Below are 11,481 nucleotides of genomic sequence, written 5' to 3' on the forward strand. Positions count from 1 at the left end.
TGTGTGTTGAGCCATGTGTCTAAATCAGATGGCTAATCACATGTTTGTGTTTTGTGGAACCCGTGGGGTTTTGAGCCTGTTAATGAAAAGGAATATTCATAGTCAATGTTGATTCCCACGGCCTTAGGTGGGTGAACAGGGGGCACTGTGCCCCTCTCTGCCTTGCTTGCTTTGCTCTGATGAAAAGCAGTTTGATTTCTAGCTCTTCGTGCACAGTCTCTGTCATTCAAAATACAATGACATGTTCCAGTCAAACACAACACAGCACTGCATTTATGGGAATGTTTTATTTAGGACTGGAATTTAGCTTTCAGAGCAAATGTCACCATCTTCTCCATTTTTTCTATGTGCCTTTTAGATGAAACTGAACTGCAATATTGTCTCTGGAAATACCTGTGGTTTGTTCCAGGTGCTAATGGAGGTTCAGTGCTTGGGACCAGACTAAGGATAGTCCAAAATAGCCCCTCCTCTCCAGGAATAGATGGTTGGACATGGTGTCCTCAGTTCCTGATTGTTTTCCTGCCCTGATTCAGTCCTTTGGGCCAAGAGCTCTCCATGGATGTACCTTGTTCCAGCTCCCTGCTAACTATGCAGGCAAGCCTGCTAAAAATATTGAAGCATCTTTAGCAAGTTATTGTATTACAGCTGTGGCAGGAATGTAAAATGCATGGGATTATTCAGCACCCTGAGTGCTGTGCTATTGTCCTTGTTTAAGGAGTTTGGTGATAAACAAAATCAGCCTTCAGCCCCATTAAGTCCTGCTATTTTCTGCTTGAAGGGTTGGAAATATTGAAGGCAGGACATTGAACTTTATGGTTACACTGAGCAGTTGCTCTTGGAAAGATCAATTAGAAATTAATTGGTGTCTGATGTAAAAGAGTACACTGGAAAAGCCCAGGTGATGAGTTCACTGTGGTAACTCACTGCAAGGTTGAACTTACTGCTCATAAGGGTTAAGAGGGTCAGTTTTTGTGCTGCCCTTTATACAGCTATGAACTCATGGGCTTTGAAATCAAATCCACAGCTCTGGATGTGTATCCAGTGATGGATTCATGTTCCCAGGTACAGCAGCTCCAGCCCCACTGTCCCCCCAGCCCGTCTGTATTCACACAGTCTGTGGGGCTCACACCTCCTCACGTGCCCAGCTGGTCCTTGTGAACTGCACAAGACTTTGCCCAGACTTCTGGTCACATGTGGAGAGCCCCACGAAGTCACTGCAAACAGACCTAACCTGGCTCTGCTCAATTCCTACTGCAAAGCAGCTGGATTGTCAGGAATGCACAGCGCAGCTGACCCCCTTCACCCAGTGCAGATGTCAGAGCTGCAGAGCTTTCCTGGGCTGGGGAGGACAGTCCTGAGCAAGGCTCTCCAGCTGTGCTGCCACACAGGGTTTGCTGTAGGATGGGACAGAATGTTATCACCAGTCCCAGTTTTCCAATCCTTGCATTTCACCCTCAAACCCATGATATTTGCATTTCAAAGCAATGCAGTGTGTTTAATTTTTTTAAAAAAATTTTTTTTAATGGGCTTGGTGTTTTGAGCCATTAAAATTCCCATTTTCCAAGCTCTGCTCATAGTCCTTAAGGCTGGATATTGTTAATGAAAGCTGATCACGTGCTTCCAAGAGCTGGGTTCTGAAGGAAATCCTTTAAATAGTGTGCCCTGTGATAAAATCACAGCAGCTGAAAATGCTGCTGTGCTAATCCTATTATTTCCTATCACTGAATCCTGATATACAAACAGTTTGGAGAGTCAGTTTTATCAAGCTGGCAGCCAAATTAATCACATGGTCACTTATACCAGGGTATAAATAGGCAGAGTTCCTCTGAGGAGGATTGTACGTTCATTAAAAGATGCTGCAAGTCTCTTCCTGCATAATCTCATTCTGTCTTTGCCCCCATTTCATCTCTCGAGCCCAGTGTTGATGACTGTATTCACTGACACTTCTTACATTTAATGGAGCCAGTTGGAGGTGATTTATAATTCATTTCCTCATCAGTTTTGATAAATCCTGGTGGTTTGATGTTGTCCTGCAGTGACACTCATGGTGTCATTGTCTGCACACCGACAGGCACAGAACACCCACAGTGTCTCTGCCTCTAATGGAAAAACCAGAGCCTGGAGTGAGAGGAGGGCTCTGTGTCCTCTTCAATCAGCAGCTCACTCTGAGGATGTGTCTGAAAGCCCTCAGCACTCCCCTCGTGCCTTGGCTGGCTCTCCCTGCTGCTCTGGCTGCAGCGCCTTCGTCTGCACGGGCTGAAGAGCAGTGCTCAGGGTTTATGACTGCAGAAAATCGGAAATATTCACTTTCTCTTTTTTTTAATTAATGAGGAGTCATCACATGAATTATCCTGAAATATTAGGGGTCTTCAGACAACAGGACAAGGAAAGAAAAATCCATGGGATTCCCCTTCCCATCAAGTCTTTCTCACTGGCTCTTTTCAGTAGTATTTTATCCTCTTTGCTGTTTTAAAGAGCCTTTAATTATGATCTAAGTAAGTTATGATCTGAGTTAGTGAGATCAGAGTGCTTTGCCTGAGATTTTGCTTCCATGCTTTGCTTTTTGCCTTTGGGTGTTTCAATTTGTTTCCCAGTGAACCCAATTATTTTTCCTTTTCTTCTCCAAAGTCTGTGGCATTTCTGATAAATCTCTATGAATATAAAGACCAAACCTAGAGTAGTGAGGCCCCCTTTCCAGAATATATGGCCACTTACATGTCTGACTTGAGTCAGGGCTTCCCTGAGCCACCTCCACACATATACAGTCAGCAAAGAGCCGTGTTGTATTAAGGGAACGGGTGAAAAAAGGGTGTGCTTCCTGTGGGTTGAGAAAAATGGGAATACGTTTATTTCCAGAGTTCCAAAATTACTTTTATTTTTTCCTGATGTGTTAAGCAGGGCTGTGAAACCCCTGTGTCTGGAAATACTTGTTCAAGGAGCTTCTTATTTTGATGGTGGTTAATAGTGGAATAAAAGAACATGCAGAGCAGTCAGAAGTTTTCCTCAGGGCAAAGTTCCTGGGGGACATAAGTTGAACATCTGAGGAAAGAAGCACAGACACCGATTCTCAACTCAGTGAGGAATGAGATTTTCTCAGCCTTCAGGAGATTGGATACAACTAATAAATAGTGCAGATGTCACCTAATTTTTAGGCTTTTATTGCTTCCAAAAAAGTCTGTAAACTGAAATTCAGTACCTGTCAGAGTCAGCACATAAAGGAGCATCTTGAAGTGGGTAAAGATACCCATGACTGAATGAATGTTCTTGAGATTCATCTTTGAAAGACTTTAAAGGTCTTGGTATAAGGTGAATTTTCATGAGTACAAAGTTGCTAACAGCATTTTTCATTTCCATGGAAAAGACCAGAGTCTTTCCAAAAAAAAAAACCACAAAAAAGAAATCCCTCAGACTCCCTTTCGAGCCATAAGTATATTGCAGATATATTGACAGTAAACATAACCTCTTTGCCTTTAGGAAACCAGAGTGCACAGGCAACACAGGTCCTTTGCTCTCGAACCTGCTGGGAAGCAGCTACTCCTGACAATTCCACGTGTGGACATGTGTGCAATAAGTGCCTGTTTCCTTTAACTTAAACCAGAAACTTTCAGCAAATCTGATCAAGGAAAATGTATCTTATACCAAAAAAACACCCACGTGCAGAATAGTGACATCTCATGAATCAGAGCAGAGTATCTTTATTTAATAGGAAGAAAAGCAAAGCTGAACAGCTTCTATCAGTGTTTCTCTCCAAAAGCCTGTCTTTCTGACTGCTCCAGGTATTCTTTTCAGCCCTTTGCTGCTCCCAGGGATAAATATGTGCTCCTCACCACTTAGTTTTTGTCTTTCATCCTGCCATCTGCTCCCCCTATTCCGGCTCCATCATTCCCAGTGCCAGAACATGCAATATGCAGATGCATCCTGCAGGTATTGTCCTGCTGGGGGGAGGAATCATAGTTTGTATTGATTAACAGCCTGGTTCAATATTCATTTGAAGTGTTCATTTAGTGAGAGTGTGTGTATAAGGGTTGTCCAGAAAACCCCTGATTTAGAGCCCTGCTAAACCCATGGCTGGGGGATATTCCAGAGCAAACGAACCCACAGTCAGCAAAGATCCCTTTGGCCTCTTGCCTGCCTGAACCCCAGTATATCACAGCTCGAGAGCTGGGGTTTTGTATGTGGTAGTTTTCCTCAAAAACTTCTGCATAAGCCAAAAAATTCACCTGCTGTTATTTTCACATTAGAGTTAAGTGGGCAAATGAGCTTTCTGCAGTGGAGTTTCATCAGTAGGAACTGTATTTGCTTTGAGAATTTTTTGAGAAGCTAAGGATTGACTCCTATTGCTGAAATCTTCTCATTTTTGCCCAATTTATCTAACCTGAACTGGGGCAGTTCACCTTGAAAAATAAGGGAAAGACACACCCATGTGGATGGCAAATCACTGCCTCTGCTGGAATCTGTATTTTAACATATTTATGAGATGTTGGCACCTGCTGCCAAAGTTGTCCAGTGAGGGACCTTTGGAGCAGATGTGGGAGCTGATCTCAGCTGATAATGACAATATTAGTGGTAATGATTCCAAATCTTACAATTTAGGGGGGAAAAGCAGTAAAAAAGGGCCTTCTTTGTAGTGTTTTAAAGCCTGGATGCAGTTCCTCTCCTCAAATGGGAACGGTTGATTGGCTTGGCCAGTGCTGCAGCCTGGATGCTGTGGGAGCTGGGATGCCAGGTAGGGTTGGGAGTGTCCCAGCAGCTTCTTAGAGGAAGAGAAAAGCAGATTATTGAGGCAGTGTGGTAAGTGATGTCACTGGCATTGAGCTGAGTCCAGGCAGCAGAGCTCTCTGAGCAGGGGGTGTTCTGCACTGGACTTTTGAATGAGGTATAAATCTTCTGGCTTTTGATATTCTACCCACAGACTGTCTCAGACTGCTGGAGTAACTGCAGGGAATATGGGCAGGAAAAATACCATCTGTCTGAAAGGCAAACAAAATGAATTGTCCCCCACACTTTGACTTTGGCAATACCTGTCATAAAAAATAGCAACATATCACCCATCTCTTCAGCCAAAAATCTGTGGCAAGGCCTCAGGGCTTTCACAGCCTTAAACCACCAGTGCTGATGTTGCAAGCCTCCAGCAAGTTCCTTTCAGCTCTTTAAATACTTGACATACTGTTGTTTTCAGGCTAGAGGTGATTTTGCTTCATGCATAACGAGCTAAGTAAAAAAGGAAACAAAGGTAAAAATAATTCCCAGGTCCTGGGGTAAAACTGCAGAAAATAGAAAGAAAGTTCAGCCTGGAGGAGGACAATTTCAAAGCCATGATAACATTGTAGCACAGACAGTATGTAGAGAAGAAATACTGTGTGGGATTAGATTGTGAAGCAGGGAAAATAGAAGTTTATATTTGCTAGTCTAATATGAAAATTCTCTGGAATATTTTTACTAACCTTTATTTCTGCATTAAGTTTTTCATTCAAAACCACATTGTTTAGGTGGAGAAATACAAGGTTCTCCTCGTACACTTCTTTTTTTTTTTCTCTCACTAGCTTCTTTAGTGGCTTACTTGACTTTTACTCTTTGTTTAAGGTATTTAAGAACTATGTTCCCAAACAACAGCCTCTGAAACATTTTTGCTACTTTTTTACAAAGCCATTTTAGGTAAAGTAGCAAAGGAAAGGGGAGGTTTTACTCTCTTTTGCTACTTTTGGAGTTCCAGTTTATAATTTTTTGAATGCTTTGGCGTAGGGATGTGTGTGTTGACATAAAAAGACTGACATCTGTCTCAAACCCAGAAGTATCTAAAATATTGGAAACAATGGGAAGATCATTTTGAGTATCTGATTATTTCAGATTTGTTTTGATCCTATTTAGAGAACTTATCCTTTATTCAGAAAGTTTATTTAAACTGGTTTACCCCAAAGGCTGAGGTGGATGCCCCTTTGGTCAAGGCTTTCATTTAGGATAGAATTAAACTGGGCTTAATTCCTTGCTCTGCATAACGTACAATTTTTTGTGCAAAGTGGAGCAGCTCCAGCAGGGAAGGCTGAGGGGAGCCCAGCAGGTCAGCAGAGCAGTGGGCAGGGGGTTCATGGTGAGATGAGGGGCCAGAGTTCAGTCCCTCCTCAGTCACATTCCACCCCCCAGCTCCTGGGAGAGCACACACCCCTGGAGTGCTGGCTGGGCTGCACAGCCCATGGAGCAACACGTCAGCAAAGTCCAGTTTAAAGGAGTGCACTTCTTCTGGCCACAGTATTTCACTGGAATATTCTTGTTCTGCTTTCTGAGTTTGTCCTTTCTCCAGCTGTGAGAAGGGACTGATAGATCATCCCCTCTTCCCTCTGCCACTGTGGGGACTTCACCTGCTGGCTCTTTGTCCCTTTCTGGAGGGCAGAGTTGTACCAGAGGTGTCCTGACCACATCCATCAGTGGTGTCAGGTCTGTTGAAATGGTGACATCACTTTCTCCTCTGTTGTCTGATAACGCTGTTTTTTCCTTTTTTTTTTTTTTAATTTTCTGCACAGAAATCAAATTTTCCCCTCCTAATTATTCAAGCCAGATTTTTTTCTTAAACTGCAAACAAATCATACCCTTTTCACACAAGCTGAGACAACTCTTAAGGTGTCCTGGCTATCTGCTGCCCCTGAATTGGGATGGCCCCAAAGTTAGAAAGGACTAACTCTTCTGCACCGAGGATGTCAGGTGGGAACTGGTAATCCTTGAGTGAGTCCATTTTCCCCTGAGATATTTAGAGGGATAAACATTCAGCACCTCAGCCAAAAGCAGCCCTGGAGAATTGCTGTGGCCTAAAGAACTCCCCTGGGATTTTTGAGTGCCCTGGGCACAGCTGGCACACGGGGAGGACTTTGCAGTGTTCCCAGCAGTGCTCAGGACAGGCCAAATCAGAGTTTGGATTTATGCATAGGTAAGACTTGCTCTGGATGAGTAGCAAAAAGAACAGCTCAACAAGCTTTTACAGGCATCAGTTCACCTGGTGCCTCTCACCAGGATTCTCAAAGCTCCAAGACACTTGGTGTGGTGTGACTGACCTGGTGACAGAGTTCTGGGAATTTGGGATGTGTCAGTGCCACCAGTGTGCCAAGAAAAGGCACGGGCTTGTTCTCTTCATCTGGCATTGACTTTTCACATTCAAATCTCTTGGTTCTTATGCCTACCAAATACAGTTTCTGCACATGGTATGGGGAGCAATGTTCTCTTGTTCTTGCACATCCAATTTTTATTTAATTCAAAGAAATAAGTGACTATGGACCAGTAAAACACAGTTAGGGAGAGCTCGCTCATGAGGAGCTGATTTCCCAAGTCACCTGTTCTAAGGAGAGTTTCAGGAGTTGGTTCCTGCTGAACCCCACATGCACTGAGGGGCACAAAGGCAAATGGGAGTTGTGGAACTGAGCAGGGAATGAAGAGGCACAGGCAGATGCCCTGGATCAGGACACGTAGAAGCTGTTTGCTGGGAAGAATCCCTTATCTGCATTCTGCCAGGCACACAACCATTTATTCCCCCAATGCAAAGGAGGAAGTCACAGGAACCAGTGAATCCTGGAGCACAGGGGACTGAGGAAGGGTAGAGTCAGTGGGTAACTAAGTGCTCCAGATATAGCTGTGGAATTTGTCATCAACTGGCAGGTTAAACAGAACAAATACACACATGCAGTGCTCAAATTGTTTGAGCAGCAATATTACCTTGTGTTTAATAATGGTGGTGGTGGGGTGAACACAAGATACCAACTGTTAAGGATGTTTTCTGAATCCTTTTTATCCATTTATTACTATGAAGAATGAAACTGGAATCTGAATGACTTGTCTATTATGGGTCATCTCTCTTCTCATAATTGTGCAAAATGCTTCCAAGGACATTTTTAGGGTCTATATAGCACTGTAACATGGTTGCAGTAGGGCCATGAAGTGATTTATCAGCATTCCTGTGTCCATAACTGCTATAATTTGTATGGAAATTTTGATGTGGCAATGGCTGGAGAAGGAGTGACAGGGAAGAAAGAAAGGAAAATGTGACATATTTGCTATTTGCTTGTGTGACAATTTATGAGCCAGTCAAAGCGTAAACTCCAATTCCACCGTCCTTCAGAGATGTCCAACTGCTTATTTTCAGCAGAAATTATGGCCAGCTCTTCATAATGTTATCATTCAACAGCAAATGCAGCTTTAAAACTATTTACAGAATTCATTCATCTGTGCGGGAATGAGGTGAATCTAAAAAGGAATTTCCAAAGATTTCACACAAAGTGCTGGAATTAGTTCTTCCATTTTTAGTAGCAGTAGTTTGGGTACCTATATGGTGATTTCTCTTAATAAGTCTGTTTCTGCCTATAAGGCAATGTCAAATATCTTGTAAGATTTGAAATGGTTTTAAAAGGTCTTACTACTTTTTAGTTCTAAGCTCCTTTTTGCTTTAACAGTATGAATAGATTAGCAAGACTGGAGTTGCTGTTCTCTTGCATGAACAAAAGAATAAAGAACACCAAGGTTTTTGTATTATTAATTCTTTAAATTTTAAAGGCCTCTACATCATAAAACAGGTTAGGATTCTCATGACATTGGGTTTTTTTCCACCTCACAATGGGATTCAGTTGAAGTGGAACAGTTTAAGTGAACTTTAAAAGGTGTTCTGCCCAAGGTGGAATTTCTGGTAATGCAGGGTTTGAGATTTCTCCTACATATTCTGGAGAGCTTTTTCTTGTACAATTCTTGTCAGTAGAATCTTTTCTGTAGAATTGTCAAATATGATTTATTTCAGAATCTCAGCCATATTTTTTCCCCCTCCTCCTGTACTTTTCAATTGTTTGTGATCTTTGTCGTGGCCAGCTCTCAAGAGTTTGGGAGTGACTTGTACAGTCTGAAATAACAGGACAGGTGAGGTCAGTCTACCATGACTTGCAACAATTTCCTTTTATGAAACGATGGTTGCTGGATACACTGTTCTGCTTCTTAACTGGGGGGACCCACACCACAAACCCATAGTTACCAAAAAAGAAAACAACTGATAGCCACAAATAACACCTTTCTGGAGGCCCTGTGGCTTTGGGATGGACTGTGCCCTGCACATAAGCTGAAGACCTGCAGAATAAATTCAGACTTTAGTTCTTGAGAGCAACTCATTGTGGTTAAAATTATCACCACAGAATTAGAATTTCTAGGTTTATCAATGTAGTATGAAAACTTTGGTTGTCTTTCTTTTTCTCTTCCCTTTCCAAACAGAATCTTGCTAAAGACACTTCCTTTGCAGATCCAAACATTGTGATTCCATACTCAAAATAAATAGGTGAGAGTGCTCACTAACAACTGCTGCAAAAATTCAGCTTCTTCCTGCATTGGTTACTCTTTGTTGCTTCCTGACCAGAAAAGAATCACCCATGTAATTATTTACTTCTTATGTCCTGAAATATTTCTGTACTTCAGGATCTGAAATCCTTCCTGTCACTTTTCTGTCTCTACTCAATATATTGTTGTTCAGTTCAAGAGCTCCTTAAATCTGATTTTGTGACTTGAATCCTTGGTTCTGTCAGATTTATTCCCGTGCAGCTCCAGCCAGGCCTGGAAAGGCAGCTCCACTGTGTGTTCCCTCCTGGTGGGTTCTCTGCTGAGTCAGTTGGACCCAGGCTGTTACACTCCAATCACAAAATGAATGCACAAGATCAGGCACTCATTTTGCTTCCCTCAAATGTAATAGCAGAGTCTGAGACAAGCCCTCCTGCCTGGCATGTGTGTTCCCATCCTGGTGCTGGAGAGGGGGTGTCTGTTTGTCTGTGCCACTTTAATGACAGGCAGTGTTCAGGTGGTTATTGCAAGCCTTGTGCAAAAGGAGCGTTCTGTGGTGGTAGAGCTGGTGAGGAGAGGTTTTCTCTGCACTGTTATGTAAAGGTGACCTAGAAATGGTTTCCATGGCAGTAGGATGTGCTCCATGGTGCTGGTCCAGGGCTCAGAGGAGGCCTCAGAACACGAGCACATTGAAAATTTCAGCCCATTCCAGAGCGACTTTCAAATGACTCTCAAAGCCTGGTGACATTTTTGGGTGACTATCAATCCTTTGGTGGATGAGTCAGTGGTGTCTGAGCCCTGGGCATGGCAGATGTTTGTTCAGGAGCAATTAGTAGCCGAGCTGCCTCCTCCTGTTGTCCCCAGAGCTGCTCTGTGCTGGTGGGAACTGCAGTGCTTGACAGGAGATCAAGTTGTGCTGCTGCCTGTGCTGGGCTGGCACTGCCTGTGCAATGGCTTTGATTTCCACAATTCATGTAAAAACAGAACAAAGATCCTCCCATGGGCATTGCATATTCTTTATTTAAAAATAACATTTTTTATCTAAATGGTTTTTTATGATGAATCGTCTCACCCTCCATATATTCTCCCTTTTTTTTCCCTAATTTTTGGCAACCTTCAGAGGTAGAAAATCCCTCACAAAAGGCTAGACCTCACCTTTGTCAGAGAACTTTTTTCCACTTGTAATTGTGAAAAAAATCAATGAGAAATAATCAGCAAACACCAAACTATCAAACAATAAAACCTTGAAGTACAGAAATTATGTCAAATTGTAACACTCAAAGACTCTAATGACCTTTTTGCTCTGCAGTGAGGAAGTGGGTGAAACCACTTGAATACTGATAATTTTTCAATGTTATCCTATAGTCCTTGTTTACTCCTTGACAAAGATAAGTTATAGTTCTTTGAGGCAGAGTCACAAACCAGTAGTTTATAACGTAATTTGTTTTGTGCTTGCAAAAGCACTATTCCTCCAAACCATCCCAGGGAACTCTGGGAACTCTGAGGGGTTGAAGCCCATCCACTGTCATGCAGGGAAAGCTGCCCGAGGGCAGAGCCTGTGCTGCTGAACCCCTGAGACGAGGATGCAGTAAAGTTACACCCTGAGTAGGAACAGTGCTCACAGGCTGCAGTGACTGAGCAGGACAGGACAAGTCATTATATTCATAGAATCAGGGAACCACAGGACGGTTTGGTGGGAAGGGACCTTAATGATCATCCCATTCCACTCCCTGCCATCAGCAGGGACACCTTCCACTAGCCCAGGTTGCTCCAAGCCCCGTCCAACCTGTGGCACTTCCAGGGATGCGGCAGCCAATACTTCTCGGGGCAACCTGTGCCAGGGCCTCCCCACCCTCACAGCTAAGAATTCCTTCCCAATATCCCATCTGATCCTAATCTCTTTCATCTTAAAGCCACCCCTGCTTGTCCTGTCACTCCAGGCCCGTGTCCAAAGTCCCTCTCCAGCTCTCCTGCAGCTAACCCTAACCCTAACCCTAACCCTAATCCTAACCCTAACCCTAACCCTAACCATAACCCTAACTCTAACCCTAACCCTAACCATAACCCTAACCCTAACCATAATCCTAACTCTAACCCTAATCCTAACCCTAACCCTAATCCTAACCCTAACCCTAACCCTAACCCTAACCCTAACTCTAACCCTAACCCTAACCCTAACCCTAACCCTAA

The sequence above is a fragment of the Lepidothrix coronata genome, unplaced genomic scaffold (assembly GCF_001604755.1).
Source record: "Lepidothrix coronata isolate B3197 unplaced genomic scaffold, Lepidothrix_coronata-1.0 Scaffold205, whole genome shotgun sequence".
Lineage (NCBI taxonomy): Eukaryota > Metazoa > Chordata > Aves > Passeriformes > Pipridae > Lepidothrix > Lepidothrix coronata.